Source organism: Myotis myotis, unplaced genomic scaffold (genome assembly GCF_014108235.1).
Source record: "Myotis myotis isolate mMyoMyo1 unplaced genomic scaffold, mMyoMyo1.p scaffold_m19_p_14, whole genome shotgun sequence".
Taxonomy (NCBI): Eukaryota; Metazoa; Chordata; class Mammalia; order Chiroptera; family Vespertilionidae; genus Myotis; species Myotis myotis.
This window is the reverse complement of record NW_023416318.1, coordinates 44034804-44043822: the sequence shown is the minus strand read 5'-3', so window position 1 is coordinate 44043822 and position 9019 is coordinate 44034804. Positions and strand designations below refer to the sequence as shown.

Here is a 9019-nt window from a genome sequence, read left to right as displayed (position 1 = left end):
CCTCTTTCTACAGGCTCAGCATTGCCTCAAGCCCAACAGCATCCCACAGCTCATCTTAGGAAGCCGGGGACCGGGACCAGGAAGGGACTTCTTGCGTGAGGAAAGAGCACTACCCACGTGGACCGTGCTGGCCTCCCCAACCCAGGGCACACGTCACCGCCTCCTCTGAGAAGCTGACGCCCCTTCTCTCTCCCAAAGCCGTTCAGACTCCATTTTCCAAGAGGCCCCTGAACAACCCAGTCTATAGGGGGCACGGTGCCCTCCCCTTGCCCGGCTGGCAGTGATGCTAGGACGACAGCCTGAGGCACTGCCATCACCTTTGGCAAAGCCCGCAAAGAAACACATGCACACCCTCCTCTAGGCCATTGGCCCAGCTCCTGTTTTTCAAGGGAAGGGATTGTTGTTTACAGAGAGGAAGTGAGATGCTCAAGGTCATGAAGCAAGATAATGGTGCAGCCGGGATTAGTATCCAGATAGCCTAACTTTCCCTACACACACACACACACGCACACACGCACACACACACATACACACACACACACGCACGCAGCGGGGCCCAGCCTTCTCTGACTCTGATTTCAGATGAAAGCTGCTAATCTCTGGAGTTGAGTCATTCTCAGGCTGGAAATTTCCCACATCGAGGTCGGGACAAACATGGGGAGACTCACATCTCTGCCCCTCAGCCTCCCAGCTGCAGGGGAGGGCCTTGTGAGCGGTGCCACTGCTCAGGCAGGGGCTGTGGTGGAACTGACCCCCAGGACCTTTCTGGTCCGGAACTCCCCAAGAGTCCACACTAATGGCATTTGCCATTCACAAAGCTCTCCCACCTGGGTCTCTCCTGTCATCATGGGACAACCTGAGGATGTAGGTGAGGATTAACACCCCCATTTTCAGCACTAAAGCTCGGGAAACCCAGGTCCTGAGAGCAGGGACTGTCCCACAGTCACCTCTGTTTCTGAGCGCTGACCAGGCCACCGGGCACTTCCTTGGGAGCCCAGCCCAGTAACTCTTGGCCAGCGAGTGCCCCACGCAGCTTGCCAAGCTGGATCCCATGGGTTGGAGAGCCCCCAGGTGGACACGGCTCACAGAACCCATGAGCAAAAGGAGACAAGGAGCTATGAATGCTGTACCCACTTCACCACGTGCCCCTGTTCAACACTGCTGGACCCCCGGGCTTTGGACCAAGGGCAGCAGTGTCCAGCCAGCAATCTCTGCCCTTCAGCAGGAGGGGCTGAAGGTTCCCAGGGAAAAGGTCAGGCCTCTGACCCACGCCACCTCCCAGGATCAATACTCTTCCGCAGGTCTTGTTCCCTGAAGAGGGAGCATGTGACCAGGTCATCCCTGACTACGAAATACTCTGGTCCGACTACAAGATCGGAGTGGATTCCTGGGCCTGTGCTGGCCCCAGCACTGGGATTTGAGAGGCACTTTCTAATTGGCACAGGTCCAACCTGGGAAGCCAGGGGTGCTGCTGTATTGTGCCCTGCTCTCACCATTGTAGTTAGAACTCCCAATCTGCCCTCGTTCCAGACCAGAAAAAGCTCTAAGGAAACGTTTGGCTGCCTTGGGGGTACTGTACCAGTAATGCCAGCTTCTCTCCTAAGGTAAAGGGAACGCCAGAGACTTAAAGCTAAGGCTGTCATTGGGCATCTGCTGTGCACCTTAGACTTAATAAACCTCACAACCACACTACAGGACAGGTGCCGTTACCCTCGTGTTGGTAGATGAGAAAGGTGAGACTCAGAGAGGTTAAATGACTCGCCCAAGGTCACACAGCTATTGAGTGGCAAGGCCCCAGCCAGGACCCTCTGAGAAATCCTGTTCCACCCAGACCCTCCCACTCCCATAGGTAGGACCATCTCGCTCTTTCTACAGGCTCCGCATTGCCCCCAAGCCCAACAGCATCCCACGACTCATCTGAGGAAGCCAGGGGCTGTGAGAGCTGCTAGAGCTCAGGCACTTTCCGCTGTATATCCATGCCTGGAGTGCATCTAGCTCAGCCTGTGCCCCCGCCCCCCCTCCAAAAAAAAAAGCAAGAATGGGCTCAGCAGCTTCCCTAAAAGGTCAGACAGTCTTGATTTACAGGAGCCTCGCTCTCTGATGCAGCCCCTTCATTCATTGAGCAGCAGCTCTAATAACCATGAGTGTCTTCCTTCTCTTGAGACAAGAACTGCTTTCCTGCTCTGGCTGTGCCCTCTGGGGCCACATGCAGTAATTCCCTCTATTGTGGATTCAAGATGTCTCCCCTCTGGACAGGTGCCTCCCAGTCTTCTCCAAGGTATTCTTTCAGCCCCACCTCCCGTGACAGTGCAGCCTGGTTCCCTTCTCTGGAAGAGCTCCAGTTTACCCCCAAGCTGGTTCAGAGCTTGATACACCATGTGTGGTCCAGCCAGCCCTGGATGCTGTTCTCCTGTTAATGCAGCCTAAGAGTGCATCTGGCATATGGGCAACCACCTCACCCTGAGCGTGCAGCCCACCCACACCCCATGGAGTTTGTCAGTGCAACACCGCGGCAGACTCTATTGGTGACCCAGTCAAAAGCCATGCCTGTGCCCTTCTGCCTTGATGGCAAAAAGCTGACACTGCTCAGGTGCTCGCTCACCTTCTCCCAGCCCCAGTTCCAGGGACAAAGCTAATTATGATGACCTCGGGCACCTTTCCAGGGACTGGACTAGGAATGAGGGTGCCCTGTTCTGGTGAATGGGTCCTTCAGGGAAGTCTGCTGGGGCTGCAGGGAAAGACTTTCCTCTCCTAAAAGAAAGCGCAGGGAAGGAAACACTGCTCAACTCTAAATGGCCACCAGGCCTGTGCGAGACGCCTGGGACAGCGGGAACGGCAGCAGGAGACAGAGCTTACTTGTCTCTGTGACTCTGACTGGGCCCTGGAACTCCTTTCCTCGGGACCTCTTGTCACAAGAGAGGGGAAGTGAGAGAGCCAGATGGTTTTCCCTTCTGACAGCTGAAGGCCCGTCGCCCATGAGCTCCTGCAGCAGGATTATCGCACTAGCCGAACCCGATGGGCCACAAGGAAGAAATGGCTTTGTTTGTCCTCCCTTCGTGGGCTTTGTTGAGTCTCCCGCTCTTGTCCGTTAAATAACAGCTGGGGCCCATTTCAAAGCTTTGTGGTCACTCTCGGGTATAAGGAAGTCCAGTTCAAAACTTTAATCTCAAATCCATCCGAATGCTAATATTCCCCCTGCTCCCAGAATAGACATCCTTCCACCCACCTTTTATTTCTGGCTGCTCCACGGAGGTAAAGAGGGACTAAAAGACAATGGAAGCCCTCCGTGTGGCCCGACTCCGAGTGCTGCCTCTCCAGGGTCCCCTGTGGGGTTTGCAGATCCCACACAGGAACATCCTCACTACCCCGTCCCACAGAGGGGTGATCCACGTCCCCAGAGCTCCAGCCCTTGGGGTTCACCTCCCCCAGCTTCCTCTCTAGCCCCACAGCCAGCCCACTTGCTACAAAAATCTAACAGTGGCCCAGCCACCTGCCAGTGTCCACTTGGCCCAGAGGACACCACACATCTTGGCCATTCCAGACAGTGGGCGTGCAGGCAGTGACCCTGCCCCCTCTCCCCAGTGCTCCTCACCCTTGTTCCCACAGGCAGAGGGTGGGCAGCAAGTTCATCTCCCAAGTAGACATCCAGCCTAGGAAGAAGAGGCCCTGTCCCCGTCTTGTCGTTTCTATGAGTGATCCCGGGAGCCTGGCTGGGCTGGGGGAGTGGGGAACCACAGCATTCTTCGCCCGGGCTGACACCTCCCGACGACAGACCCTCCCTCCTCTCTCTGATCGCCTGCTTGTTTATCCAGGCCAGGGAGGGCTGAGGGCATCTCTTTGTCCTTGACTGTGCATGCTGGTAGCAAATTTCAGGGTCAGAGAAAAAGTCTGTGCCTTTCATGTGCCTTTGGAGCCAGGCCTCTCCCGCACTGACGCTGGGCAGTTTCTCTGTTTAATGTCCGTGCAGCATGTCATTGACTTCCTGCCACTAGAGCTCATCTGGTTGGCTCCAGACTTTTGATGATGCTCCAGGTGCCAAAGCCGGATCCACTATTAAATCTGTCCCGCTCTCTCCCAGCTCACGTCACCCTCAGATTCGATCATCCAGCTCTCTGTGCCATTATTCAAGCCTTTGATGAAAATATCAAAGAGAAAAGGCCCAAACAGAGGACACTTAATGCAGGGCGACATGTACTCCGGCATGTTCTCGGTGAACTGTCCCTGGGACCAGCTCCTTACCACTCCCTTTTATCTGTGCTCTAAACTTGTCTGTTTCATCCAGGCTCCCAGGTGGCTGGGCTCCAGGCCACCATGTGCTAGTCTGCCAGGAAGCCAGTGACCTGGGCTGGGAATCTGCACTTCCTGCAAACAGGTGTTGCCCGCCTGGCTCAGCCTTCACGCCCTCCCCCACCACCTCATTTGGGCTTCCTCCTTTAGCTCAGCTCTGCCCAGCCGCAGCTCCTGAGCTGAGCACTGCCCTTCTCATCACCTTCCCAGTTCAGCCTCAGCCCCTCTCTCAGGCAACTGGTCTGCCCCTGGGGGGAGGAGGTGGAGGCAGCCACTGGGCACTCAGAATGGCCCCAGGAATTGAGATCTGCCACAGGAAACTGCGGACATCCGGGGCCCCTAGGTCAGTGGGTGCTGAAGTAAGTGGAGCAAAGAGTATTTATTCAGCCAGGAGCTGGGCTAGGTGTGTTACCAGAGCCCACGCACAGCCTGGGGATGCAGAACAGCTGTCTCCATCGCCTGGTGAGGAAATGGCTTCAGGGGGTCCCATCACTTGCCCAATGTCATCCTGCCAGGAAGTGGCAGAACCAGGCTTGGACCCCAAGTTTGTGTGTTCGCCTTCCACGCTGGTCACACACCCTGGCTCGCTGCCACCATGTTCTCACCTTCCCAGGGTCCCCGCCCAGGCAATTGGGGCACCAGCTGCTTGCTTAGGTGGCTTCTGGAAGACAGAGCAACCCTGAGCACAGTCCTTCCTGACCCCAGGAGGGAGCAGCAGGTTGGTGTGATAACATCAGGCGGTAGGAAAGCCACCTCAGTGTTCCCGAGACCTGAGCGATCTGCGATTAATCTTCCAGATCTGGCACCAGAGACGCAGTATGAACCTGCTGCACCCCGCCCCCTCCAGCCCATCGTGGTGAACAGATGGGCAGACCCCTCCCGGGGGCTAAGTAGGGCACAGCTGAGGCTGCTGGGAGGCAGGGAGGGAGAGGAGGTGCAGAACCAGCTCCACCCCACCTGCCAGGGCCCTGGAGACTATGAAACGCAGGGTCAGCTCTCTGCCCACCAGCAGGGCATGAGGCCCGTGCTCAGGCAGACACCCACCCTGGGGCGCTCAGCGGAGCCTGGACGAGCACTGCCGGAACTCATGGGCCAGTCAGGTCATCCTTGCTAATTCCAAACCCCCTAACTGAAGTCCACTGGCCTGATGAGCAGCAAGGACTTCCTCCCGGGGCCAGAGTGAGTCCTGGGCAGTGCAGTGCCCAAAGCACCCAGGTCCTGACCAGGCCCAGCCTCTGCCATCAGCCCCCAGGGTCACCATGAGCACAGCGGGGTGGGGCGGGGCACGGAGGGCCAGCAATGCAGACACAGGCAGCAACTGTCAGCGCTGGAGGGGCTTAAGGAACCATGAGCTCAATGCTTTGTTTCAGAAGCAGCACAATTTCAGAGCTTGTAACAGCCAAACACTGGAAACCCGCCAAGCGTCCAGCAGCAGGTAAATGGATAAACCAACTGAGTGTGTCCATGCCAAGGCGACCTCCTACTCAGCAACATGGAGGAATGAACCGGTGACCTGTGCAGCGTGGATGAGTCCCAAGTCACCACGCTGAGTGAAAGAGGTGAGAGAAAGGATGTGCTGTGGGAGCCCATGCAGATGAAGCTGAGGAAAGTGTAAACTGGCCCAGAGGGACAGAGAGCAGTCCCTGGTGACAGAGGAGGGAGAGGGGGTGGCAGGAGAGACATTAAAAAGGGCACAGGGAAGGTTTGGGGTGATAGGGTCTTCCACCAGCATGGCTATGCTGACAGTTTCATTGGTACATACATACATAGAAATTTATCAAATTCCACATTTTAAATACATGTGATTTATTATATGTCAACTAGAGGCCCAGTGCACAAAAATTTGTGCACTGGTGGGGGGGGGGGTCCCCTCAGCCTGGCCTGTGCCCTCTCGCAGTCTGGGACCCCTCGGGGGATGTCCACCTGCTGGCTTAGGCCCGCTCCCTGGGGGGATCGGGCCTAAGCTGGCAGTCAGATATCCCTCTGGCAGCCGGGAGCCCTCGGGGGATGTCCACTTGCCAGCGGGGAGCAGGTCTAAGCTGCAGTTGGACATCCTTAGCGCTGCTGAGGAGGCGGGAGAGGCTCCCACCACCACCACTGTGCTGGCAGCCATCAGCCTGGCTTGTGGCTGAGCAGAGCTCCCCCTGTGGGAGCACACTGACCACCAAGGAGCAGCTACTGCATTGAGCGTCTGCCCCCTGGTGGTCAGTGTGTGTCATAGGGACCAGTCATTCCCAATCGTTCTGCTGTTAGGGTCCATTTGCATATTACCCTTTTATTATATGTCAATGTTATCTCCAAAAATAAAAGCTGTTTATAAAACACAAGGAGCAGAGGCACTGAACATGGCCCATCCAGGTGAGCTGAACACACCCCACCCACCCACACCTCAGTGTGTCCTGGTGGCTGGGCTGGGGGTATAAGCTCCCTACACCTCCTAACCATAGGGTCAGTGGGGAGGCCACCAGTGCTTCTAGTCATCTTCTGCCAAGCCCAACCCAGAACAGCTGTAAGCACGGAGTCACCAGTGTCACACGCAGCCAGATCTGTCTCAAGGTGTACGGATGCAACAAGCAAACACCAGGCCCCATGGGGTGTTGCTGCACAGACATCAAGCAAAAGTCGACGGGTCTCTGCTTTGGAGAAGAGAAAGGCCGTTTCCACTCCACTCTCCCAGGGCTAAAGCAAGCTGGGAGGCCCCCTGGGTGGAATCGAAAAGGAGCCACTTCTGGAAGGCACAGCTGCTTGTGGGGAGCAAGCAGCCCTCTGTGGGGGAAAAGAGGGTGCCCCTGCTCCAGGCTTGGGGAGCCACTCAGCTGGGAAATAGCACACGGAGGTGCCTGATGCCCCTCCCACGGGGCCATTTTTCACACAGGAGAAGACTGTCCTGCCCACACAGTGGCCGGCCGGCCCCACCCCCTGAAGCCCATCTCCGCTGTGGAGAAAAGGTCATTTTGCTCAGAGTCGCTAAAAATTACACATTAATAGCCCTGCTGATTTCCAGCAGCTTCAAATGCTGGCTTTGGCCAAAACTTCTTAAAAAGGCCATCCGCCCTTCTTATTCCATAGAGTTTACATTTTATAATATTTAAACAGAACCACTTTTAAGCAAAGATACGCAGCGCTTTCCTCCCATGTCCCCATAAAAAGTAAAATCTGGGAACCGTCTACATCAGATGGCTACGGCATACCTCCTGAGCTCAGCAGTGATTAGCTCCATCTCCAAAATAGCTTGGAATTCTGCGGCCTCAACCCGGGGAACTGCTTCCTCCAAGAAGCCCTCAGGCCTCCTGTCTGGGCTCTGTGCCAGGGATGTCAATCCCAGGAGAAGGTGTCCTCTGAAGAGGACGTTTCTCCACTCTTCGTACATATGGCAGCTACACTTACCGGCTCTTTAATGTGTCGAGGACACAGACTGCTAAAAGAACTACATATAATTCATTTGCCAGGTCAACCCTATAAGGCAGCTGTGACTGTTATACCCATTTCACAGATGGGAAACAGAGACGCCAACAGAGCAGCCCACCCTGATTCTACATCCCATGCCTTTCAAGGCTCTCTGCCCAGACAAGGCAACCCAAAACTGACAGGGAGACAAACCTCTCACCAGGCCTGGGGTCCCACCAACCTCTTAAGCCTGCCCACCCTGCCATCCTGACAGAGGACACCTGACTGCATCCTCCACCATTTGAGCCCAGAGGAGCTGAGCTCTGAGCTCTCTTTTTTTTTTTTTTTTTTTTTTTTCAGCTTCTTTGAATCATTTACCCTACAATGGCCATGATTTTGGTTTTTTTATGTTAAAATTCCCTCAGGTGACTCAAGGTCATTTTTCACAAACAGGATTTTTTTTTTTATTTGTCACCATTAAAAGTCTGAATTTTAAAATAATTCTTGGCCTGGGGCTCAGATCCACCAGCTATTGCTACTTTCACACCTGCCTCATCCCCAGTAGCTTTCCCAGAACTGAGACCTTCCCCGTGACGCTGCATGAGTTCTCCCAATTCGAACACGGGCTTCTTCCGCAGTTTGACTTTTCTAACAAGGACGTGATGGGGCGGATAATAGGTTGGCGCCTCCTCTGTGTCTTTTCGGTGTGTCTGGAATCCGCTTAGCATCCGTTTACTGGCCGCTTCTCTCAAGTCATTTGTCTGCACCTCTCGGGCCATGATTTTCATCATCTTCTTCCGGATGTGGCGGGCCTGTTGATGCTGGGCATAAGGGGTCTTCCGAACAGGGTTGCTGGTTTTTTAGTAAAACCAACACAGAATCGACAAAACAAATGACCACCAGGCGTCTTGGCGTGGACATGAGCTTCAATCACGGTCTGCCATTTTTGACCGTGGAGCACATTTGGTCACTGGTAAGATCCACGCCGTGGAAATGAACCGGGCAGACTGCGCCCTGAACTTCGTCAGCAATCGGCTTGAGTTTTCTAAACGCACCTTCATGATTCTGCGGGTCAGCGAGGCCCACTTCAAAAACACGGCCCTGAGACCATCAGAAGCACTTTCGGTTTCTTAAGTTCTCAGCGGGTTTTCCCACTGTTTCTTATGTTGAACATGGCTGGTGCCTTCACATCATACCAACCACTTTCTTCTTGGCTCCCTCTTTTGCACTTGTTCTTGCCAACTGCCACGGTGCTGCTCAGACCAGGAGACTCCGTTTTTAAAAGATAGGTGGGCCCCTGGCCAATACGCCAAGGGTGCAGGTTCCATCTCAGGTCAGGGCACAT

General features: G+C 55.0%; 1 pseudogene; it reads right to left on the bottom strand.

The window, feature by feature from the left end:
- Positions 1-7459: 7459 nt before the first annotated feature.
- LOC118669464 lies at positions 7460-9019 on the bottom strand (annotated as a pseudogene).